The sequence below is a fragment of the Daktulosphaira vitifoliae genome, unplaced genomic scaffold, assembly GCF_025091365.1.
Source record: "Daktulosphaira vitifoliae isolate Bord-2020 unplaced genomic scaffold, ASM2509136v1 Scaffold_3, whole genome shotgun sequence".
NCBI classification, from domain to species: domain Eukaryota; kingdom Metazoa; phylum Arthropoda; class Insecta; order Hemiptera; family Phylloxeridae; genus Daktulosphaira; species Daktulosphaira vitifoliae.
The window spans coordinates 4,590,412-4,609,904 of record NW_026099574.1 but is presented as its reverse complement, the minus strand read 5'-3'; the positions used below and the strand labels follow the sequence as shown (position 1 = coordinate 4,609,904).

At 25.2% G+C, this 19,493-nt stretch overlaps 1 protein-coding gene across 3 annotated transcripts in view; it reads left to right on the top strand.

Annotated features, from left to right (window-relative positions):
* The first annotated feature begins 5,666 nt into the window (after positions 1-5,666).
* LOC126903011 (elongation of very long chain fatty acids protein-like) overlaps positions 5,667-19,493 on the top strand; it is an 18,142-nt gene continuing 4,315 nt past the window's right edge. The window contains exons 1-2 of one of the 3 annotated variants that reach the window (XM_050680888.1): positions 5,667-5,869; positions 11,984-12,075. The gene's annotated coding sequence lies outside the window, so the exon portion shown is untranslated. Of the gene's footprint in view, positions 5,870-7,463; positions 7,575-11,983; positions 12,076-19,493 lie in introns of all 3 variants that reach the window. The other 2 variants (XM_050680887.1, XM_050680886.1) reach the window with 2 other exon arrangements.

The following is a 19,493-nucleotide window of genomic DNA, read 5'->3' as shown; positions in this document are numbered from 1 at the left end:
TAATTTTATATGACAAAAAACGTTTAATGTATAAAATGTTAAACTACTCTAAATTCTATACAAATATTTGATAATTTTGTCTTTTTTATGTATCAACTCTTGAACACCTATTTCAAATGTTAAATAGGTATTTGAGTGATTTTCACATATACAATACAGCAGACTGAATGAGAAGTACAAGAAAATGATTAATTTGTATAATAGGTAAAAGGATTAAATATCATAAAATAAGTAACTGAGAGAACAATAAAATGAGATTGACATTTAAAGCGGAAGAAAAAAATCAAATTAATAAATGTATGGTTGTAAATCATAATTAGTTTTTTTAGACAGTTGAGTTAATTTTGTCCAATAAATGGAACAAATCAATGTAACCTGTACAATTGAAACTGAAATAATTTATAAGGTATTTCGTTTATTATGAACCAGTCAATTTACTTAATAATTCTTAATGGTAACATATTAGTATCATATACAGAGTGTTCAGTAAGTTAGGAAACAGTTAAATTGTTACAAACAATGAGTACAATAGAAATTCGTTTCCTTATTTACTGAACACCCTGTATGTTGTTAAATGAAACATTAAAATGTATGGCTTTAAAAAGCATAAAGGATGTATTTAGAAAATACTTAGTGATAGATAAATTGAGGATTAAAAATCTCGATAAAGCCAAAAAATTCTCAAAATTATTTTAATTAATAACAATTAAAAATTAATTCTTGAAAAGGGTTACTCTGTATACTCAAAAATGTTAGTGGTAAAATATTTAGTGATGTACAGTAGTGTGCCCAGTAATTTAAAATTATGGGAATTTTATCAAAATATACTACTCCTATGAAATTTTTTATTATTCGTCGATTTTTTTCAAGTATGCTTACTATTTGATTTTTGCATCTTAATTAATACCACCATAAATATCACGTTTTAATGAAAAAAAAAAAATATAGGTTATTTTATATTTTTATATGTAAAACAATTAACAAACAGAATTATAAATAGACTTTAAAATTTATTATTATTATAATTAGTGTAATTCTAATTATCTTCCATAGATAATAAGGATATGGCATCAATGGTTTAAAATACTGGGTTTCTACCAGGCCAATTATGTATTTAGCCATTCTATCTACATCGTGTATAAAATTAGTTTCATTTATACATATTATTATTGACCATTAATTGTAAGTGTGACCATATGATAAAAAAAAAAAACTAAAATATAACAGCTATAAAGTCAGATATTATTTTGAGTGGTGTTGATCCCATGGATCAACTTATACTCCATAATGCATCTATCCCATTTAGTAAGTGTCTGTATATGTATAATGATTACAATATTGTATTATATTATTATATAACTAACGAATATATTAAATATTTTTTAGAGATTGTTAAAAAAAATAGAATATTATCAATATATAATTACGACCAATTAAAAACAATTATTTAAGATAAGTGTTATTATTTAAATTATTTTGGAATAAATTGAATAGATACTGTTTTACAAATTGATCATATTCATTAATAATTTAACAATAAAATGCTTTAATTACATTCTGTCAGTGGGTGTTCAATACAACTTCAATCAAACCATAGACTTTATTTGTCTAAATACTACTGTTTATAAACACAATTTATGTATAAACAAAAGAACTCGATTAAGCCTTGTAAATCTCACAAGGCTACCTTCAGCAATAATGTATGAAAAACACATTTTTTACTGAAATCTTTGTTGATATAAACATTATTATGTTTAATATTATTTACGGTATGAACATCATTATGATGAAATAAATCTTTTACGATTAGTTTTTAAATGATATGTCAAGTAATAAAATATATAGTTATTTTATTTTGTATAGAGTAAAACTCTTATAAATTTTTTTTTCAAGAGTCTTATAAATTTGTATGATATAATCAAAAACTATTAACTTCTCAATTCTTAACTCTGACAGAACTAATTATATAGCATGCATCCTAAAACCACAAACTCATAAAAATAACCTATTATAGTTTCTTAATACCTTTAATTAATCTCATTTTAACTAGATATCAATGGTTTTTGTATGTACTTTTAATAACTCAGAGGCATTGCTCTAAGATATTTTGAGGTTAAAATAATTCATTGGCCTTTTTTTTAATTCAAGGTTAATTCTAATGGAATTAGATATAACTTTTTTACAAGACGGTGGTGTGTAAAGTTGTAGTTGTTTATCTGTTCGTTATGTTAAAAATAAAACGTTTTTAAACACTTCCCGCTCATCGTCTAAATATTTAAATGCTATAGTAAAAATACTAAAATCTCAATAATGATATTACAAAAATGATCATCCACTTGTCACCATTTTATTTAGTTCACTTTCCACCTAGTTGTTTAAAAACAATATTACTTCTAAAAACTACCCTTAGAAATCATTTTTTCTTACAATAAACCTAATATTTACTATAGTTAATAGAAAAAAATCAATCTCAATGAATAAATTTTTTATTTGCATATTTATAATAAGAAATATATCATAAATACTTTTTTTTAACGAAAATGTCCGAGATAATATTTTTGATAAATTACACTGTATAGATCTAAATTAATAATAAGTATTTCCCCAATTTGAGTATAATTAATAAATACTTTATAATTTAATACATTGTTCACAACTAATTTCAAATCAAATCTTAGTGAAGTACAAGTATCAATATTATAATATTAAAGAATTATATTTTAATACAAAATTAGAAAAGAAAAAACATGTTTCATATAATTCAAAATCATATAATTACTATTATATTCATATTTTATTACTTAATAAATGTTCTAGTGTAATGTCTCTCTGAGTTCATGTCAAAATGTAAGACCATTTTAGCAAAACATTACGTGTGAACATGAAAAACGAAATTTCTTCCTTACGCTATTTAATTGATAGAAGAACAAATATAATTTTATTAAATAAAATAAAAATGTTATATTAATTAATTAAAACATGTGAAACATCAAAGCAAACTAAGATCATTCTTAACTTAAAGATCATTTTTGTAACTGTTATTATTTGACTTTTTTAATATTTTAAATTACACGGAAAACATCTTGAAAAATGTAATCAAATAGTTGCTATCTATGATATAAACAAAATATTGTCCAAACATGGTAAGTAAATAACACAAAAAATGTGTGCTATTTTTACAAAATAATTTTATTAAGTTTGCTTACATAGTCGTTATTAAGTAGTTAAAATGTAGTTATTGAGCATGAGGTAATTATTTTAAAAAAATTGTATAATAATATCAAACAATTTATTTTTTAAAAACCAATTAGAATAATTATAAAAATACTCAAAATTAGTTATCATAACTAATTTTGATAACATTATAAAAACTAATTTTCTTAGAAAATCATTATATATATTTCATTAAGGAATTGGGTGAAATTTAATTTTAGACGATATTAATAATTTGTGTGAATAATCTCACTTATGGGTATGGATAATGATGTGCATGATTTTTAAATTTATATATTGTAATAAAAAATGACAAATTTATACTAATAAAATTAGCAAATTAAAAAATAACTAACCAGTTACAATTTTTTACTTTTAATCATTTTTCTCTTAAGCCAAAAATGTACTTAATAAAAATAAAAACTATAAGTAAATAAAAAAAATAGTTTAAGACTTTTAGTATTAATGTATCCCTTATAGTCTCCTATAACTTGATCCTGTGACTAACCCTCTCCTTTAGTTATGTCTTGATTCTGTATCGAAGTTGCTAAAATTCAGTATTTTAATAATAGAATAATTTTTGTATAATAATTTCAAATAACTATAGTTATTTCGATTTTTGTGATAATAGTTTTTATAAAACATTAATCATAAAATTAATCTTCAACCACTTTCCATAATTCATTTACATGAAAATAAAAACTGGATTGATGTCCAGTATAATACCATATACCACGATCGTGTATAGAATATATTTACTAACTTAATATTATTGAAAACATTTTAGACAATTTTTAAATCCTAAGTTGTTGTACTAATACAACATTATTAGCAAAAAGTTTCTCGGTAAACAAAGAAAAATCAAAGTATTCTATGCCTTATAAATGATATACCTCAATAATAAGTTTCGTTATAGCGCTGTATTTCAATTTTTTTTGTAATAGTATATAATTATAAAAACTGTCGTGAAAAATAAATAGACAACTGTTACTTATTTAAATACTCATTTGTATATATCAAATTTTTATTGTAGTTTTTACGTAGGAAAAATATAATTAATGTTGCATAAGTTATTATGCGTTTTTATATGTCTTAAGGTCATACTGGTTATAAAATTGTTATTCTTAAAAAAAAATTTTTATGAAGAAAATAAAAAATAATAATTTCAACAAAAAAAAATCTTAACGAGTTAAGCAATAAATGATTATTTTGACATCTAAACACAAATAATCAACTATAAATATCAAATATAACTATTTTTTATATAATTATGCTTTGACGGTGATAATCGAATGATGATTTTTAATACTTTTAAGATTTCGAAGTGGTTAATTTATATCGAATTCTATTAATCCTACATTATCTCTTTTTACGGGCTGGGCGGTTGCGGAATTCTCTGAGAGGAAGTTTCTTAACCTCTTGGGGGTGGGTGATCAGCCCATCGCCAGCGAAAGGAATGACAACTCCATTCACTAAACTGATATTTCATTCAGCAAATGAAGCCACACGTGACCGAGTGTCGAACCCAAGACAATGCGCATCAGACACTACCGCGTTACCGACTTGGTCACACTGTCGCTTGTGAATATTGTTCTTGATATACGTATCCACAATTTTTTTTTGTTAATTTATGTGGCTTTTTAAATTACATATTTTTAATTAAATTTCTATTTTTAGTCATAACATTTTTGCTTCGCCAATTGAAAAAAATAATTGCTTTGTCCCTGAAACTTATCTTAAGTCATTTTTACTAACCACAACTAAACCATTGAATTTTTTATATGTAGAATTTTAACAAATTGTAATATTATCTTAGTGCGTGATAATACCTATAACTATATCAATGTTAAAAAGAAATTCTAAAGAATAATAAATGTCTTCGAAAGTAATAATAATAACACCCTAAATATTGTTTGGTGCAAATAGGCGGTTTATCCTTCCCAGTTAAAGAAAGTAGCTTCCATCCAAATGACAATTTTTTAGAACATTTATTTATTATTGTATTGAAATGTTATTTAGGGTTAAAAAATTTAACTCGAATATTTTTTTAACATTTTTTACGGCTAAAGAAGAGATTTTATACTAATTACTATGAGTTCATCTGTGCCTTGTGATTATTTCATAAAAATTTATACTAACATACACAATAGAATGTTCATTATTATATTACTATGATCGCCTATTAAAGGTAAAAGAAACTTAAATTTTTTTGGAATCTATGTTCACAAAAATGTGGGGCTCCAGACATATGCCCTTAAAACCCTGAGACAAACTCACACATCGTAATTTGTTACATTGTTATTATTTACACTCGATTTCTTCTTTTGACTATGGATTATTAAATTAAATTCCGGTTTCAGCAAAAACTTTATGTCCGTCCCCACTGAAATACCCGGACTTGTTAAAAGAGTAGGGGAGAATAGCAAAGAGACAGTTACCTAAAGACGCGCTTGTTTGCTTTACTCGTGATAATCGTACAGCAAACGTGCGATCGAACAACCGATTGCTTGGTAAATTTTTCGGTCTAATTAGTTTGAACTAATTGTATGTAAAAAACACAAGTGTTTGAGAACTGTTCACGTAGTATTACTGTTTAAGTCGGATAAGCAACAAATCTTATAAAGCGATTGGCGATTAGTAAATAGATATCTAATCGGTGAGTATCAATTCTATAGTTATTTATTAGTAATTTTAAAGTGGCTTATTTAACATTTATAAGTATGACGGATATCTAACTGAAGTTGAACATCCATGCATCTTTATAAGAAATTCTTCTTGAATATTAGTAAGAGACGTTGTTTATGGTCTTCAGATTCGTACAGTATTGTTAAGTAAAAACTTCTTAAGAAATTTTCTGTAGTCTGTGATATTTGAAGATATCAACCAATCATCTAATATTGAGTTGAATATTGTTTTGAAAATAATCATATAATTTTTTTGTACATTCATACTTCAATTTACTCGAGTTATTTATTTTATGTTTGTTTTTTAATGCTTTCTAAAACACCAAATTGATTTCATAAGGCAATGTTTCTTTTTGTTTACTTATCACATTTTTTTAGATATTTTTTTTCAAAATTAAGTAAAATGAATATTTCGAATTTTATTTGAGTATTTCTAAATTTTATATGTATAGATAATAAAAACTTTTACATTTTATTCTAAGACAGAGTCACGAACTTTTACAATTATCTTTTGGGTAGAAAAAGAAACCTGTAAAAAACTATTATATTTATGTTAGAATTTATTCTTAAATAGTAGATTAGTTATTGAACATTTCGCTTATTTATTTGTAATAAGTAAGGAAGTACGGTATTAATTTATTAAAAAATTGATTTGCGATAAAATAAATATGGGGAGAAAATTTTACGAGCAGAATAGAATGAAGTGTCACATATATTTTGGTCTAGGCCTTGAAATTGTCCAACATCATAAGAGATACTAGGCGAGTTGAATATATAAACGCAAATAAATCGAACGTTCTGTAGCTACTCTTGTGTTGAAATGTGTCTATCACAGTTATAAACATAACCGCTATCTTCAAATCGATTGCTGTACATAATAAAATAATATATTGACCATGGTCCACTAATTAAACGTTTATTATTACACTGTTTTGAAATCGTGATTGAAATTTTTAAGAATAACATCTCATATTACTAAACCATAAATTTGTTTCGGTCAATATAATACAACAACTATTCACCCCAATAATAAGATTTTGCAATACATTAATTAGTCATAGAATAATAATACCAAAATATTTAAATTCTTGTCTCTGAAAAAAGTGTATTAGTACATTTTGTGAAATATAAATAAATAAATTATTTTCATAAAAAATATTTTAAATATAAAATAAACTTTTTGAAAAATACTAAAGTAAAAATGAAAATATTCAATATTCTTCAATCATAAAAAACGAGAATTCAGTTATAATAAGTTTAAATGTATCAGTTTTATTTACACTTAAGACGATATATGTCTTGTTTTTAAATTATCAATTTTATACTGTAAACAAACAGTTATGCGTGTAATGTTGATAACCTTGACTTGTCAATAAATAATATTTAATTCGATGTATTTAAGTTAAGTACTTATCATAGATTACTTAATTAAATTAATTAAATTTATTATGAATCGTATTCAGTAATATTATAAGACTACATTTATATCACAAGTTTTAAAGAAATGTTATAATTATTTTTCTTAAAGATATATTTCGTTATTATCACCAAGATTGTTACTTCTAGAGTTGCACAAGGATGCGGTGTACGTCTCACGTGCGTCACGTTACCAAGGGATCTTTCCAACTTCAACTCCCTCCCTTCTTACACAAGGAAAACCCGCGAAACCTAGTTCCGGTACTGGTTACTTCTTTAACTTGTTTTTACTTTCAATGTCAACTTGGTTCAAGATATTTGTCTAGTAAACCTAACAATTGTATGAAAATATATTTACCTTTAATTTAACTGGTTTTCAAGATTAAACAATGTTCAAAATTTACCAACAATTTATCGGTTTAGTATATTAACTGCGACTCGCAAAAGTTATGATATATATATATATATAATTATTATAATTAGTAATAATTATTTTTGATGTTGAATCGTTCATTGCTCGAATATTAGTAAATAATTAAACTGATTGGTATTGCCATATTTTATAATTGGCCACTGGAATTTCCCTTATATCATAACTTCATATCCTAAAAGATATAGACGAGCAGATCGATTTCTTTGGAAATGTACACACTTGCGCTAGTTAAATGTACATGTTCTATGCGAACAATGTATTAAGATTTATTAGTTTCTTCTCTTATTATTTTTCTTAATACCATGAAATATTGTTACCACATTTATCCAAGTGTAGTTTGTAAAAGAAATCTTTCGGGCTATCATTTAACTAAAAATTAATTGATAAATTACAACAAATCAATCAATGCCACTACATCATTCACCACTTTATAAATAATTGTTTTTAAACTCGCGATATAATTGAGTAAAACTAGTAAAAATAAACAAGGGTGTACCCGAGAGAAGAGTACTGAAGTTGAAACCAAAAATTTACTGTGTTAATAATATAATTTGGAGGGGAAAATACATTTTTTTTCGTGAGATCTAATAAATCCTTAAGACGACTCTAATGATAACCCTTGAAAGTTGTTACAGTAGTTACTACACTTAAACTGGCAGTACATAGCTTTCCAATTACGTTTACTAAATTTTGATAAGCAGAAGTGAATTCAGTGAGTATTGCAGCATCCCCGTAATACACGTCAATTGTATAGAAAACAAAGTGAATTGAATAGAAATATTTGATTGAGTTGCATCTCGAAAATTTATTATTTTTAATTTCTCATAAAAGTTTTTTAACTTACCTCGTTAACAAATCTAAAATATAAACTTATCTACATTATCCAATCTATGATCAAGAATAGTATTATCACGCATTTGTTATATCAAACTTATATTAAGTATTCTGCAATAATCAATTTACAATAAACCATTTAGTTTTTGTACCTTTTGAGATCCAACTGTGTTATGAAATACTGTCATACAAAAGATAATAGTATTGAGCATATTTATTATATATCAAAACAATTAAATAAAAAGATTTTTATTCGCATAACTTTTAAATTATGTACATTAAGCCAAAACTGTAACAACTTCAATAAGAATGTAGACTAATTTAACGAAAAAGTTTAGTGGTTTCTAATTTAAACGTGAATTGTCAATGTCATAAAAATAGATAAGATTTAAAAATATGTATTATATGATTAAATTAAAACATTTTCTCGGGTTATTTCATAAAAACTTGTCCAGCTATTTCAACTAATTTGCTCTTTCAAGTGAACTATTTATTGCAAGAAATGATTACTTTCATTTCGAGTGAAAAATTTCATTTAAATGAAAATCTGTTATTATATTTTAAGAATACATTATAAAAGTCAATGACTTTTTATAAATATATGCTTTGACTGGTACCGTGCGGTTTGGCAAGTAGCAAAAAATATTGGTATTAGCATATACCCAAGTCTGGAGGAGCGATGAATGGTACAGTTTCCTCAAGGTCGTGCTTTAATATTGCATTGCAGAGTCCACCTTGACCTAATACGTGGAGTCCAAATCAATTCAAAGTCGCTTGCGCCATCAATGATGGAATTGCTACGACGAAATATAATCTATTTTACTTACAAGTGTTATGGTACATTGTAGAAATTGTTATTAATAGCCACCAGCAGGCTGATTAGAATCACTGACACCTTAAAATGAGTGGTTTCACAGAGATTATGAAATTAATTACACCAATGAAAATTGTATCCATCAAATTGTTTATGTTTGTAAATAAATAAACTATTCAAAAGTCGTTGGCCTCTGAGTTAACAATAACAGCTCATAATTGTACAATAAATGAATACAATAATTGACCATAGAGCTAGTGGCGGCGTTCTCAGGGTTTCGTTTCAAAAATAGACCAATTAAGCATAAAAATAAGTGTTAATCTTCAATAAATAAAATATTTTTATTCTATTATCGGTTAAAAATATGTGTTAACGAAAGCGCTGTAAAATATGAAAAATAATGTTTGTCAAGTCTATAGTTGGAATCCAAATAGTATGAGACTAGTTGATTTAGCATCGTTCATCTTCAAAGCGAAAACTTTTCAAATATCCTTCCTAGAAAATAAAAACAAGTGAATAAAATATTTTATAAGGAATAAATACGTAGATATTTTAAAACTGAAGAACATATAAACGAAAAACCAGAAATAGGAAAGCCTTGGCAGTTATAATAAAATATGTCAATCTAGGTAAAAAAAATATGTCATAAAATCTCGTCTAACCGATTTATCGATAAATAATATGTCCCCGAGCACAAACCAATGTTAGTGAACATAATAATAAATAATTATACATTTACGTAATATGACTGTAATATCAATATATTAATATTTACATTAAATGTTAAATATAGATCTGTAAACATTTGAGTAAATGTATTTAAATACTTTAACAAATATTTATTATTGAGGAATGCGTTAAAGCTACCATGGACTGCTGCGTTTTTTAAATATTTACTATTTTTTTAATAATTAAAAGAGAATATAGATTTCCAAAAATATTCTATTTACTTTTGTTTGTTATGTAGTATTATTTTATTTTAAATATTTTCAAAATTACCCAGTTTATAAAAAATTTAAATGTAGAAAAAAATTGTTTATAAGAATAATTTTTGACATTTTAATTGAGTTTTATCGAGTAATAGTTTTGACATTTTATATAGTTAAAATAAGGGATTTCAATCAAGCTTCCCATATTACTAAATTTTTATTAACATAATACACCATTCTAGACTTACGCATGCATGAAACACAAATTTTTCATCTAATGAACAAATATTTAAGTGTTGATGGATCAACCAAAAGGACTTCTATGACCAACAATAGTTTATTATAGTACCGATTTAAATGTAAAACAATTTAACTAGGCAATATATTTTTTTTTCAGTAAATTCAAAACATCAATCTTCTTCTTCTTCTTCCTCGCCTTAATCCCAACTACTTATCCTAAACTTCCACTTGACACGATCTCCCACATCATTTACGCTCACATCAGCTGTCCTCAAATCGCATTCAATAGCATCCCTCCATCTCTTTTTTGGTCTTCCTCTACCTCTACTTCCTTCAACATTAATTTCTATAACTGAAATTCAAACTAAGTTCAAAACATAAATGCAAAACAAAATTTTATAAAAGTCTAATTTACCTACCTAACTGAATCAGTAACAGGTCGTGTTTCGATACGAAGGTGCCGGGTTGGAATTCGTAGGTTTTACCTCACTCTCTGACATAAGCAATAGCTTTTAAATTTAGCGTTTTATACAATCATAAAAAATAATAAACAATTAAATCAAATCCCTTTCGAAAAAAATTTTTGATTGGTGATTTTTTTGTTTCCGAGGAGATTATTACTAAGATTGTAAGCTTAGTTTCATACATGCAACCGCCCCTATCGTACCGGCAGTTGTAAAGAAAAAAATATTTCAAATACATTTAAATAAAATTATTTAAGTAGTATTTTAAATAATTTTTTAAAAAAAGTATTTGAATAGTATAAAGCAATAAAAACTCTTACAGATATTATACAAATTTATATTTGTTTTGATGGAAACTATATTAAATGTTAACTCTAAACATAATATTTTTAATAAGATAATGTCATATTATAAATGTCCTATAAAAAAAATTTTTAGAAGGTACTTAAAGTACTTAAATATTAGAAAGAAAGTAAGTTATTCTGCATATCTCAAGTTAACCACTGGTTTACTTCCGAAATGAAACTTCATACCGTTTTTTATCTTATACAAACAACAAAGTAATGAATATTTAATTTTATTTCACTAATTGCTAAAAAATGTATTGTAAACTTGTTTTTTATTAACGGTGACTGACATTATAAATTTCCCTCGAAGAAATTTGACTTGATAACTCATCAATGCATTTTTATTTGTTTGATATGAATATTTTTAACACATTTTTACTTTTTGTAAATATAATTTCATCATTAATAAAACTCGTTCCGACCGATGTCATATACTATCCTTGGTCAATATACTTGCACGTTCTGTATTTATATGTTGTAACATAAAAAAATTATGCTTTTTTATTTCAGCTGCTGCTTTAATACATTCAAATAAATATTAGATTTCTTTAGTAATTACAAATGAATTTTTATGTGCCGAAAGTGATAATTATATTTTTATTTTGTTAGTGTAAATCTAATAGTGCTACGGCCTACATGAAATTAGCTCGAGGTTCTCTCTTGTCGTTAGACGCAGCTGTTTAAAATCATATCTGCCACAGGTATTTATTATTTGTCATTAATGAGAGTTCAACAGTAGTTTGTTTTTGTTATAATATCTGTGAAATTATAACAGCTTATCATTTAGCACAAATTATTGGTTTTTTTTTTCTGTTTGCGTCACTACCATAGTATGTTCGTTGAATTCAAAAACAGGTGCAAGTGATGTAACTATCGAGTGTCTACCCTAATGCACTCAACGTTCATTAACACAATAATATCCGAGTTTATCCAATATTATCTTAGCGTCTACCTAATTACAAACAAATAACCACATAATTTTGAAAATGATTGCTTATAATGTTGCTCATACACTTGTCCAAAAGTCATGCAAATTAATTAATCTCATTCTATATTAATCGTATTTAATAATAATTTGAATATTTTTTATTCAATGCAGTAGTAAATTACGAGTTATACATAATATTTCAATAGAATATTCTCTAGTACGTTTTGTTTTGTTCTCATAGAACTCGCGTTTAATGTGAATAATTTTTATTTTTAATAAGTACTTTTTGCTAAGGGCATTTCAATTATGTTTTTATTTAATTACTCGTCCTCAATGTAATATTGCGTTTATATTAGTGTTTTTTTTTTTAGTTTAAAAAAAAGACTTTTTTAAATCTTGGCTAATTTAAACATAGATGTGTTGTACTGATATATTGTTAATAGTAACACTATTGTTACTACCGTTGTTACATTGAACGCATTTTGATTGATTATATTTAATTGCAGAAATATTATGTTTCTATGAATTAGTGCCCAACGAATTAATCGTATTTCTTTATATAATTTGAATTACAGAATGAAGTTTTGTATTTAAATAATTGTATACTTTGTGTATACATTTTTGTTTTTAAACCATTTTTGATGTAATGAAATAATTATTTTTGGTCCATTTATTTAATACTTTATTCATAAATATTAACTCACTTTCTACTTAAAATTCATAATTATATTTTAATAGCGTTGTACTAATTGATCTTTAACGCTCTATTCGTTATTTTTGGTTCTAAAGTTTCAATATAGTTACAAAAATGATAAAACAGATCAAGGCTCTTAGCTCTTAATATATACTATGTAAAATGATTAAACGACTTATAATAGAAAAATAGAGTAACAACAATTATAGAATTATTATATAAACGCCATTTATATTATAAATAGCATACTGTTTTATGTAATATTCAAATAACGGACAAAATGCTGCGATTCTATAATTCAACTAAGATATTAACTTTGTTTGCTTTATAAATGATTAACCTCGTTCCAAATTAATGATTTACAACATTTCTATTTGCAAATATTTTTTTTTCGTTTCTTTAATAGACAATGCATTCACACGTGATGAATCTTCATGACGGAGTACATGATTTAGAAAGGTTCCCATAATTTATTAGTACTAAATAGGAAAATAACACTTTACATCATTCTTCCCCAGTCCCGTATTTAAGGTTTTGGTGTGGGGTATCATCATAAATTTTGGCGCATCAAAAGGTTTTATAATCACCATTTAAATAATATTGATGAGCAGAAAAAAATATCAACATTTGCTTATTTTATCACAGATTAACATTTTTTTCTAAATATTCATCGAACTTATAATGATAATCTTAAAATAAAAAATAAAAAAACAAAAAAATTCAAAGACTCGTTCTTTAATGTTTTTACATTTGGTTAACTAAAAATTTCGTCACTTTTAACTGAATAATCATTTTTTTTTTTTTCATATTTTTAATGTTACACTTTAATACAATAGTGACTTTATTCACCATGTTATTTGTGTTTTTGCCGATAACTATCTCAATATTTTTTCTATTAGCTATAAGGTTTCTTCAAAATGCAAATACATAGAGGAATTTTACGATCTATAGGATCTTGAATACCTTGAAATATGCCGTTTATCTTCTTTAATAGTTTAATGACCGACGTGTTCCATGGTGTTCTTATGGAAAGTCTTCAACTCTTCCANTATGGTGTTCTTATGGAAAATCCTCAACTCTTCCAATTTGTTAGCAGTATTAAAAAACTCGATTCTTTGCCTTAAATTTCAACTTATTTTAATAACTAATGATAAACGTTCATTTTCTGAAGAACCACTCGTGGTAATAAAACTGTATTGTGAACGATGTTCTACATATATAAATCATTTTTGTATTAACTCTTAGCTTTTATATAAGTGTTAGCATAATTTTGTGTGGGAATTTTCGGATAATTTCTCTTGGAAATTATAAACAGTAACTATATTTCCTAAAACGATTGAGGTAGTCTTAAATGTATTTATCAAGTTTTTTAAGACATAGTAATATTCACTTTATTCATAACGTAAGTCTCCAATATGCAGGTATCAAGGTAAGTTGGCCACGTGTATAAAACTTATATATACCACTTTATTAAATACTTCCTTTGCTGGTCAACCACTTCAAAACGGGTACAAAATATTATACACTCAGTGAATGAGTAAAACATCTCGTTTATTTAGACCTGTTTTGGTATATCAAAGTACATTCCATGGTCGACTTTATATTAAATAAAATCAACGTAATACAAAAATCGTATAGGATTTCCATGACAGTTAACTGATTCCTCAACTTTTTTTACGTTACAATTTATTGAAAACTATATAGGAATAAACATAGTTATGTATAAAATTGGTCTCGAAATCAATTTAGACTGATTGTGTATAATATCATTAACAATAGTTTTCAATGACCTTTATACTAGTATAAACCTAATCAACACTAAAATATGAATTCGGACAGGAACTTTCACTTAATGGGACATACTTCAATGACTTGTCATCGAGTACGGTCACTATGTGTTTTTTATTTACTTGACGCAAATACAAAAGATTGACGAGCGATTACACAATAAAATGATCGGACCTCCGTTTTATTCTTGAGCAAAATAGTTATGTTAGTGTTCTTTTTAGCGACTCAAGTTTGCTCGATCACGTTTTACATATTTACATACGTTACCTATGGATATTTTTCGATGAAAACATAATAATATGCTCTTCAGTAAAGAAAAATAAAACAATAGAGTAAAGAACACGAAATAGTTTTAGCAATTTTTGCTAAAATGACAATACTTGAACAGACATATACCAATGTTTGGCCTAATTTTGTGTAAGGAGGGGACGCCATCGTAAATTCCTGACGGGGTATACTCTTCAATCGCAAGTAGGTTGAGAAAAAAATTTTGTATATTTACATTATATGCTATTGTCAGCAAACCAGAACCATGTCATAAAACGATTGATCACGTGGTGACAGGGGTTTTTCTTTTTTTTTTAATACGATTTTCTTTATCTATCGCAATTATCATTAGTAGAGTTTATGTATATATTGTTTATTATCAACTAGTTGCAGGACAGCGAAAAAAATAGATGGAAAAGTGAATTAGAGCCGAATGAACATCGTAATTGTTTCTGAGCGATTAATTATGTTTTTTCTATTGAACTATTCTGAAATAAATGCAAATATGATTTTTTACGCGATAAAACGTCGTGAACCTATGCCAAATTCTACAAGCGGTCGCCGTGCAATGTTAGGTAATGAAATTATAACCTGACTGTGACGATAATTTTTTTTTGTAATTAAAAACTGGAGTTATACAACTCTCGTTCTGAATAAGAAGTAGATGATATGAGAAAGATAAAATAAATCAGAAATTTATAATAAACTTAATTTTTTATCAATACTTTAGTTCAAGATATTGTTAATAAAAACATTTATCGAGTATATTTCGATTTTGGTTTTGTTCAAATCCACTTTGTAATGTTTACATTAATGAATTAATCGTTTGTATGCATTACAAACATTATTTCATAGAAATATTTTGTACGTTTTCTAGGAATACCCTTTTTATAAATCAAAACCGTCAGTATTGCAATTAAAATTAATCAATTTTTAAACCACAATTGTTGTAAGTTATAGAACGATAGACAAACTAAAGTATCATATTTGCGTCTAGATTTTGGCCAAATAACATCATAGATTATATAAAACATTCTAATGGATAATAATCACGTGGTTATAATATATGTGGTGTATATAATTAGCGGCGGCCAAGGTTAGTTAAACTTTCTTCCAATAATAATATGTGCCCTTGAATAGTAAAATTTCGATTATTTTTAATTCAGACACTGCCGAATAAAATTATTATCGAATGGCTTTTTGCAGAACACAATCAACTTTAAGCACGTGATAATTGTAACGTTGTTTCCAAAATATGTATAAGTGATTTTTTGTGGTTTTTGAAGTTAAATATTCTTTAGTTATAAATTAATATTTTTAATTTTGAAAATATTGAGAATACAATTTTAAATTCATATAATAACACATTCGAATAATATTTAACTATATATAAATGATAAAACAAACTGAAAAGACTGTACTGCTCGATTTCAAAATAAATTATTTGTAAAATTGGTTACCCATCGATTACTTCTGACTAATTTTGTATAAGAAATACGTACTTTGGTTTGATTAATTATTGTTGATCAGCATATTGTTGACCAATGATAAAAAACCAAATACATATTGAACACATTTTTGCTCAGCAAAAAAAAAGTAAGATTTACTTTATTTATACATATTTTACGAAATTCCTCGTTATTAATAAACAAGTAACAAGAATCTTCAATGTATTCAATATTGCGTTATAAGAAATTGTTAGTTTTTATATTTTGTCAATTTCATATAAAAAAAAATTAGCAACGGTTGTCAAAGAAAAATATGTATGTTTTCAATTAATGTAAATAATTCCCGTATAACTAATTAATATTAAAATATTCAATTGAATTATAAGCTCTTTAACTTGAAAAATAAGTCTAAATACCAAATTAACTATACTATATTATACTAGTAAATAGTATAGGACGCCTCAACCTGTTCTGGCACATTCTATAACTTCCGATCCATTAATTGTATTTTACTACTATCTTTTTAAAAAAATAGGTTGAAAAATAAATATTTTTAAATGCGTAATTTGTCAATTTTAAATTAAATGTGTACTTAAGATTTTCATATAAATTTATTGTCTCTAGTATACCCTATAAAACAATATTAAAGTTAAATTAGGATTAGTAATTTAAATAAAATACTTGTATTCATAAAATACATAATTTTTTTTTTTTGAAAATGACAAATTTTTTACGATATTGTAGTATTGGAATATTTTTTTAAATTTCTAAAATTGAGGGTTTTTTTCAATCTTTGGCGATGACAAGTTCAAATAGAAAAAAATCAGGTTCTTTTGTTGCATAAACCAACAATATAAGTGCAGTGAGAATTAAGTATAAAAATTAAGTTAAAAAATTATTCTTATTTTTACATAAATATATTTAAAACGTAGAAACTACATTTTTTTTGTTGACTGTGTGTTAACAACATTTTAAGTTTCCTTTTTAATATTGAGATTTGACTCTAAGAATTTCGACCCTAATCACTTTTTAAATATGGATCTTCCCTTACGCAGTTTTTGTACATCAAAATAAAAAATTTCGTCACTTTTAACTGAATAATCATTTTTTTTTTCATATTTTTAATGTTACACTTTAATACAATAGTGACTTTATTCACCATGTTATTTGTGTTTTTGCCGATAACTATCTCAATATTTTTTCTATTAGCTATAAGGTTTCTTCAAAATGCAAATACATAGAGGAATTTTACGATCTATAGGATCTTGAATACCTTGAAATATGCCGTTTATCTTCTTTAATAGTTTAATGACCGACGTGTTCCATGGTGTTCTTATGGAAAGTCTTCAACTCTTCCAATTTGTTAGCAGTATTAAAAAACTCGATTCTTCGCCTTAAATTTCAACTTATTTTAATAACTAATGATAAACGTTCATTTTCTGAAGAACCACTCGTGGTAATAAAACTGTATTATGATCGGTGTTGTATATATATATATATATTTATATATTTACAACGTAGAAACTACACCGTAAGAAATGATCTAAAAATTCCCAAAGTAATATGCTATATAGATTTTGTTTCTATTTAATGTTTAATTATTTCTTATAACTTAATTAACAGTTATCTATAAAATTGTATTACCTAGAAATATATACCAGCCATATAATAACATACGACAATTGTTTTTGTTGATTTTCGATTCTTAATCAGATATTAGTAAATTAGTACAGTCTCTCGGTATTTACTACGATTTTTTTCACAAGAACGTCATGTAAAACTAATATTTGAACAATCACGATGCAATAAGATATTTGTGATTGATTTGCTTAGCAAAACGAGTGGTAAAACCATTATAATTTAACAAACATGTCACTTAAATTTATAGCCGCAAGATATTAACCATTTGACTTTAGCTCGTTTATTTTATTGAATTAATTTATCAATGTAAATTAATCACAGATAAAATTACAAAATTAAAAAAATAAATTGTTAAATTAATTTAATTATTGTTCTTTTCTTCATTTATCCTATTTTGCTTATAGTAAATATTTAGAATTTTCAAAGTAATCCAATAATAAACAAAACTATTGTTTCAATTGAAATGAATAAAGAAAGTTTGCCTTATAGTATTTCAGTTAACAAAATTTCACTTAAATAAATATATAACTGATTTATTATTTTATTTACTATAATCGTAATACTTATAATATTAAACTTGAATTAATGTTTATGAATTCAACATGAATAGACTAATTTATTTATTTTAGGGTAAACATGTATTTATTTTTAGAAGGGAAAATATTATTGTTAACTTAAAAAGTAAATTATTTTTCTTTTAATATAATTGTAGTTATAAAAGCTCATAAAAAAATTTCTATTCCATGTTTCAACATGAATACATAATATTTTTTTTGCATTTATCGATACAAATTATCAGATTCTACTTACTAATTTTCCACTAAATATGCAAAAAGATTTCAGAATCAAGTTTAACTGATAGCATTACACCAAACATTAAAAAAAAAAATCTTTATTTTACATTTATTAGCGATCATATTCTCCAAGAAATTTATTGTTAAAATATCCGGTTATTTTAAATATTTTATTTTATATTTATTTAATTTTTTTTTTAATCTAACATATTTTATAGTGGGTTAGGAATAATACTGTTTGAAAGTAAGAAATATATTTCGTTATGTTTCATAAAATATATAAACACTAAAACTGTATTAAATTTAATCCTACGTCATCATATTATGATGAAAATAAAATCGTATCCTATACTTGTCTTCTTATTTCTAAATTGCCATTAAAATTTAAAAAGAAATACAATTTTTGTGTTATTATTATTGAAATTTAATCACAATTATTTATTTGCTCGAATAATTTTTAGTTTCAATTTAGTGCATATACTCTTTTAGCTTCGATGCGAAGCTGAGAAGGTATTGGTTTTACTATGATGTGTTTTTTTTTTTTTTTTTTTTTTTTTTT